We start from the raw sequence: 7,856 nt of genomic DNA on the forward strand, positions 1-7,856 counted from the left end.
ATTAGAGAAAGAGTTACAGAAGGCTTGAACTGTTAACTAGCCATTCCCTGCCCTATAGGGTAGGAAGGAGGAAGGCTGTGCTAAGTTGCCCAGAAAGGAATGAGAGATGTGAGGTACATAATTAATTCAAGTACCCAGTTCAATCTGCCCAGAGACTGACAGGTTAGCTGCATCCTTGAAAATCCATCCAGAGAGTTACAACATCAAGTTTTGGCAGGTGAGATAGATTTGCAAGTCCTGTTGCAGTCTTAAGAAACACCACCTTTGCCCCCTCAAAAAATGTGCTCCCTTCCTCATTTCAGCTCCTGGGCATACCATTTTGCTTCATCCAGATCTCCTAATGTCAACATTGGTGTAACATGCATGATGAGGTGTTATAAGCTGGGAGAGAGACAGAAAAGCAGAAAATAAATAATTTTCTTGAATTCCTTCCAAAGACGTATTCCACTGAGATTTGCCCTAACTGTACCAAAGCTCTCCTTCCTCCTGATACACAGGTGTTACCCCTCCCATATCCTTGCCTATTAACTTAAGCATTAACACCAAAATGAAAGTTTGGCTGTCTGGACCTTGCATGTGATAGCTCTTTAAAATTAATGTTTTTGAAACAAAACACAGCAGAGTTTTGGCTTTAGTTAGGCATCTGATCCAAGTACCCAGATCTTCTGAATACCCATCTGTGAAAGTGGATTTGCTGCACTTGTTGAGCTCAAGATAAAGTACCAAAATAAACTGGATGTAATGCCAGATGTGAGGTCATAACTTCCATCAAGTCAATGTGACTTTAATGCACTCTTTTTGCTGATGCAGCTACATCCATCTCCTCAATATTTCTCAATGAAAAGTAAGCGACAAATTTACAAACCTAGAACTTTCTTCTCATTGCTTTTCTAGTGTTTTCCTTTTAAAAGTTTGATGCCCAAGGTAGATTGTTGGCCATTGGTCTGCTGCAGGCTATTTTGGGTTGGGGCATTCTGTACTCCTCTTGGGGAAGCTGTTCTGCTTTGTGTAGCAGTAGTAAAGATTCACTGAACCAGGGAGAAAAAGCACAAGGTTGTATGCAAGTCTCTGTGCACATTCGCTGTGTGTGACCTGGGGAATAGAAGGGAAGCTCTGGGTTCTAGCCCTGGTCCAACAAGTTACGCAAGTATTTAAGGTATTCATTAGTGCAGATGCTGGAACCCCTAGCGTAAGTGCCCTAACCACTAGACTAGCAACACATGCTTGCATGTAATTGCTTTTCTCCCTTCTCCTCTGGTCTGCATGCCATCTCAGGTAGCCCCAGCATGTGTGTAACAATGGCAGGGTCTGGAGCAATGTAGGTAGATGGATAAGATGAGAACACATGTGGTCAAATGCACTTATCCAGAATCTGGAGAAAGGATTCTGCCAAGGGTTGCATATGGCCTGAATGTGTCCTCTGGAGTGAAAGAATGACTCTGGCCTCAAAGGGAATCCATTAGATATGGCCCTTTGAACAAGATGGCAGTTTTGAGTGCTCCATAGTCCTTGTGTGTGAGAGAGTAGCTGTGGGGGTGAGAGGGTGCCCTTTGGAACCAGACTTCTGGATCCCCTCTCCCTTCCATGCCATGAGAGTAAGCCCAGAGCAGAATCAGGCTGCAGTGTGAGCTGCATCAGCATGGTGCAGGCCCACTTATATCTGAAGAGTTGTCAGAACCATAGTCAAAGGAACGGCTTGTTCAAAGGGAACATCGATCCTCTCTTGGCCTCAAAGCTGAGATTAAGTTCAGTGCCTGAATGTCATCCTTCTCCTGACTTACTTTACACCTGCCTTCTGGAGAGTGTTTTACCTGCCTGGTTATACCACGGGAAGGATAGCAGTGGCTTGGCTTGCCAGTAGTGATCCAGCACAGCTCCTGATCCACCACTGCAGTGCTGCTCTGAGCATGGAAGACAAGCTAGCAAGGCTGCTGGGCTAGGGACAGACATTCAAAAAGCCTGAATTGATTCAATCTTTGCAGATTAGTCTAACCTGGCTAGGCTGAATCACTTTGTAACTGTACTGACATCCCGGAAATACAGGCACATGCTTTCAGGGGCTCAGGCTAGAAGCTGGGGGGCACTAGAGCAGCCCTCCCTTCCACACTGCTGAGCTGAGTGGGGTGTGGCCAGGCCCACTCCAGCATGTGGTCTGCTAGCTAATGCTGAGGTGTCTATGTAACACAGAGGGGATGGGGATCCTGGCTTAGCAGGAAGTGGGGAGGGGAGGGGGAAAGCAGGAGGAAACCAGGTAGATGTTGCTGTGCCTGCAAGTCTCTGCCGGAGCTGCAACCAGGGAGCAGATGGGAGGGGCCAGCCCTGCTGTGGAGCAGAGAGCCCCATCCAGCCCAGAGAGCATCCCGGGATGCTGGGGGAATCTGATTTATCTTAAACCAGGAAGGGGTCTGGGACAGACATTGTATAAACTGGTTTGACCCAAATCAGTTAAATCTGATACTATTTTCAACCAGGTTTATCTCAAACCAGTTTCAGCCACTTTCAAACCAGTTTATGTGCACTGAACATCTGTTCTGTTACAGGTTTAAACTAGTTTCTGATCACTTAAACTCGTTTATGTGCAGTGTCTGTCCCTAGCCCTGGTGACCTAGCAATCCAGTGAGGTGGAGGTCTGGAAATGGAAATCTGGGGGTGGAAATCTGGAAGTGGAGATCTAGTGGGGGGTGTCCAACTGCATCCAGGGAAAATGAACCAATGCAGTGGAATCTTGCTAAGATGATTTCAAATACCCTGCCAGGCTAAGAACTGTGTAGGACAATTATTTGGTGAATAATTTCAATAAAAGATATAGTCAAAAAAGCCATAAGCTGCTTCTGAGAAATTCATGGGCAGAAAAGAAGCAAACTCTATTGAATAAATCATTCTCTGCAGATTATTCACTCATATCTAAATATAACTCAGCTCTCTCGGCAAAGCTCCCTTTCTGTAATACACAGCACTAATTACTGTACTTTTTTATAATATGTATGTCATGCCTTGGTGTCATCAGCTCCACACAAAACAAAGATTACACACATCGCCCCTCCGAATGCCTAATCACGTAAAGGTGGCCAGCGAGTCAGTCATAGGCGAGCAGCTCAAAAGCGGGAGGGCATGATAATTACTGCTGACGAGAAGGCGGATTGCTTGAAGATGCTAGGTTCAGGGGGGCTCTGGAAGAAGGGATCGAACTGTTGAATGCAGGCAGGCTGTTCCAGCATTAGGGGAGGCATACAGGCAGGGAGCAGGTGAGGCAGCCATGTGAGCCAGAGCGGAGGGAAATCATAGTGGAGAGAGTAAAAGCAGGAGTTAGGTAAGGGAGAGTCTGTTGAGTGGGAGTGGGAAGTGGTGAAGGGCAGGAGCCCAGCTGAGATTTTTGGGAAGCAGGGGGAAGAACCCCAGCAGCTGCACTTTGGCCAGGCTGGACAGATGCCAAGGTGGTGAGCCCAGGGAGGCTGCGACAATGAGGCCTGGCAAGGACCTGCTGCCAAAAAAAGCTATTGCAGTCCATGCCAGTCTGGTCTGTGAGGAGAAAGGCAGCCCACATTCAGCAGGTTCCACATCATCTGGGGCAGGGATGCTGCACAGGTATAACAAGGCAGCCTGGGGGCAGCAGGATACATGATTTCTGGCTACATCATGGCAGCCAGAAATCACTACATCAGTGATTTCTGGCTGCCATGATGTAGCCAGTGCAATTATATGGCTGTGGTGGCAGTTACAGTATTTCCACACCCCTTCCCTCTCTTCCCTGCCACAAGTGGCACCTAGGGCTGCTGCCCCTATTACCCTACCAAGCAATGCTGCTGTTGCAGAGGGTGCACTCAAGGTGCTTGGGTTCTTCATGCTCTTAGTCTGGCCATTCAGGTGCAGTGTTATTGTTTCCCTTCAGGTTGGGCCAGCTTGTTTCCTCCTGAGTACAGGCTGCAATATGCTCCCCTGGCCTGCCTGTCTGCAGGGAGTATTCCTCTTAGGGAACTGTGGCAGCACGCCCTTAGGGGTGCTGTGATCTCCCCTAGTGCCCCCTGGCTACCATTTCTAGCCGGTGTCAAAATGCACCCTCACCAATCTCACCTGCCACGTCTTTGATCTTTTAAGTGTTTAGGGGAGGCTGCCTTTTCTTTCTGCGCTGACACGGTGCCTGCGTTGCTATGCCAGGCCTGGTCCAGTTGCCTGCCAAAGTTCCTTCCGTAGAGGCTCTCCTCAATACCCGCGCCCCCTCTCTCCTGCGACCTGTTCCTCAGTACGTGTGCCCCCTCTTTCCTGGGGTCTGCTTCTCAATGCGTGCCCCCTCTCCCAGGGCCTGCTCCTCTGCGCTCCTTGCCCTCACCGGGTTTCTAACTGGGCTCGCCCCCTTTCAGAGCTTCCCCCTTCCAGACAGCACCGCACTGGGGCCTACCTCTCATATGTCTCGCGGTCACCCGCACTCGGGCCCGCGCCCCATGATCCTCGCCCGACTCGGGCCACCACTCGCGCTTCCCACACTCCTCGCGTTTTGCACAATCGGGACTCAGGCAGCCTCAGCCTTACCTGGCCCTAGACCCCTTGCAGGGTTATACACCCGACTCAGGCCTTGCTTGCACTTCTCGCGCCTTGCCTGCGCTCAGGCCTAGTCTCGCGCTTCCTGCGCGCCCTTGCCCGCGCTCAGGCCTAGTCTTGCGTTCCTCACGCTTGGGCTCAGGTGGCCTCAGCCTTACCTGGCCCCAGACCACTTCTAGGGTCGTATGCCTGACCCGGGCTTCTCACAGTTGGGCTCAGGTGGCCTTAGCCTTACCTGGCCCCCAGACCCGCCTTCTCGCGCCCTCGGCCGCTGGGCCTACTCGCGCTTCTCGCGCCCTCTGTCTCACACTTCTCGCGCCCTCGCCCTTCTCTGGGGCTCGTCCTGTGCTTCTCGCGCCAGCGCCACCGGCGCCAAACAGCCATGCCTCCTAGGCACTGCTCTGTGCCCGAACAGGGCACCCAGGAACCCCCAGACTACTGGGGAGCTCCCGTGAGGCCTCCTCACACCCCTGCAGCCTCACCCGGTCCTCCAACCTTAACAGTAATTAAACTCCAAAAACCCAACTTCCAAGCACAATGGAAAACTCCCCCTCCGGGGTCCCAACATAAGTTCCAGGCAAACCTGGCTCCCTCACTCACAGATCTCCTTCTCTGGGTTCCCTCCACCCAGTACTGCCAAGCAGCCGCTCTCCAGCCAGCAGGCTTCTCTAAGGTACTGCTCAGCTCTGCTTTGCTGTGCTTTAGCAACACTCCTACTTCTGAGGCCACCAGAGGGGAACTGACCTCTAGCCTCAGCCTTCTCTGGTTATAAAGGCCAGGCCCTGCCCCCTGGTGGTCAGCTGACCCAAATAGTTAGTACAGCAACTCCCACCTGCTGCCCTAATGAGTGGAAGTTAAGCTCCTTTTACCATCATTCAGTAGCAGGCACCCTAGTGCCCTGCTACAGGAACATGATAGAACAAAGTTGTGTCACCTGCATTCATGGTCTCCTTAACCCCAAGTCTGGTCTAAGGTGCTGACTTTGAATTTAAGGCCGTGATTGAGTTAGGTCCTGTTTACCTCAGGGGCCACCTCTGTATGAGATTTGGTGGGAGCCAAGACCATGAGAATGTGTTGGAGTTACACTATCCTGGGAAGGTGCATGACACCAATACACATGTGGACTCCCAGCTTTCTCCTTTTCCCTTCTAGGGTCTGGACTCCTGTACTGCAGAGCTTATATCCCTTATTGGCTTGCCCGAACCTGAACCTGTGGACTCTTGAAACACCTAGTGAAGCCTGCCTGCCCTGCAGGAGGATGAGGAGGCAGAAGAAGGGAGAGGTGAGAGAGCCTAAGTTTGGGGGGAAAAGGATCTACTGGACCTTGGGACATACTGGATTGGGGCAGAAAATAATTAATGGTGCTGCTGCCCTATCATGGGGATCTTTGATCTGAGAAGGGATGTGGGCCATCCTAGGAGCAAAGGAAGTTCACTTCCTTTGAATCGCTTCATGGAAAACGGTGCACTGTTTCAGCCAGCTCTGGTCTTTGGTGATCAAGACTTTGAAGCAGAGACTTCTGAGAATGAGTTGGTACATTGCCAGCCCCTCTTGGTTTAGTCTAAGAAATCCTCCATGTTGTTTTTCTATGCAGCTTTTAAAAAGAAATGTGAGACTTACTTTATCCAGAATATTTGCAAGAACCAGAGACTGTTGCAAAAGCAAAAATCAAATCATGTTAATTTTCATTGTATTTCTCAATATGCAGATTTAAGTAGCCAGGAAGAGTAGGGTGAGACAGCCTTAGCAATATGCCCCCTTCAGGAGAGAGAAACAAGAGGATTGTGGCTGCTATCATTGGCACAAGGAACAAAATTTCAGGCCCCTTCTCATAAGGGCCAGATTCTGCCATTCTTCATGCTGAGCCATGCCAGCGTGTGAGCAGTTAGCTCTGAGTATTGGCTATATGAGGAGCAAACTCTAACCGGTTCTTTGCAAGGGAAGAGACAGAACTGGGCACAAATTCGTGCGGCTCCAGATTTAGGCTGGGGCGACTCTGATTTCAAGGGAGCAGCTCTAGTAAAGAATCAAATCCTGGATGTTTATGGGGAGGCCTAAAGTTTATCCTAACACAACTAGCAACTGTAAAACAGTGCTGAGAAATATGAGGTGGAAGACAGGCTTTCTGAGGATTTAAGAACAAAATTTCACAACAAGGGGAACAAACAAAGTTTTCCAGACATAAGTGTTGTGCAGGAATAAAGCATCCTGGCAGTGGCTTGCACTTGGCATTTGAAGCAGTAAAAACACTCATACTTCACAAAAATAGACTCTGGTATGGCCTTAAAAGCTTCCCAAGTATGCCTTTAAAGTGGCTTTTGTAACAGTTACTGTGTATTGCTATGAGCACAGTATCCATGTCTGAGTGCAGGATCATAGCCATTGTTCAGCCCTGACTTTGTGCTTGCCACACCAGTGGGACTGACTGGTGTACAGCAAAGGGGGTAGGAAAACAAAAGTGCTCCCTGACTGCAGCCTCATCTCCTCCTCTGCTAAGTCCCATCAATCAGTGTGCCTGTGCCTTACCACCCTATTCTTTCTTTCCCCAGTTACTCCAAGGAAGCTGCTTTTCTGTTGGAGTTTCTGCCAATAGCTGTGCTTACTTTGGTCTTCATCAGCACGATACTGGAGCACTGCACATTCACAGTGGACTTTATCTTCACAGCACCTAGGGGAGAAGGGCAAAACTATCCTGAGTTTGTAAAGCTGAGGCATAGGGTGGATTAAATGATTTACCCAAGTTCACATAGGGAGTCTGTGGTAGAGTCAGAAAGTAGCCACACATCATTTGATGCCTGCTTAAGTGCCTAGCCTCTGAAAGTACTGGCCAGACCTGGCCCATGCTATGTATTTATGTGGTTTCCATACCAGACCCCAGAATCTGAGGTTTCATTTTAATGTAGCATTTCTCTACCACCCCTGGCTACTGGGATGGCCTTCCAAATGTAGTGAAGTCTGCTTGACAGAGCAGGAGGCAAAACAGGTAGAACTTGTTCCACCCTTGAAAATGGCAAGCAATTAAACAGTTAATGTTGACAATGATGCATCAGTCAGATGAACAAAGGATGGATAAGGGAGGGGTGACAGATGGGAGTAGAACCTGGGCTCCTGGAAGTCACTGGGAGTGACTTGTATCCTGTAGTGAAGGAAGGTAATCCTGAGCAGGCAGGAATGGAGGGCTCAGAGCAGAGTCTGCCTGACAAAGCATGCAACTTCCTCCCTCTTGGCAGTATGCAAAATTAAGCAGTCAGGAACAGCAAGGTGAGACAGTCCTAGCAAAATGCCCCTTGTCCATGTTTCCTTTCAGAGTTAATGTGCCA

General features: G+C 49.6%; 1 long non-coding RNA gene across 1 annotated transcript; it reads left to right on the plus strand.

Moving 5' to 3' along the window:
• The first annotated feature begins 641 nt into the window (after window positions 1–641).
• On the plus strand, window positions 642–7,272 carry LOC109301764. Its single transcript, XR_002098613.1, has 3 exons — window positions 642–844; window positions 5,689–5,818; window positions 7,086–7,272. It is a non-coding gene; the product is annotated as an uncharacterized LOC109301764 (long non-coding RNA).
• The last annotated feature ends 584 nt before the right edge of the window (window positions 7,273–7,856 follow it).

The sequence above is a fragment of the Gavialis gangeticus genome, unplaced genomic scaffold, assembly GCF_001723915.1.
Source record: "Gavialis gangeticus isolate Ggan-Ray unplaced genomic scaffold, GavGan_comp1, whole genome shotgun sequence".
In the NCBI taxonomy this organism is placed as follows: domain Eukaryota; kingdom Metazoa; phylum Chordata; order Crocodylia; family Gavialidae; genus Gavialis; species Gavialis gangeticus.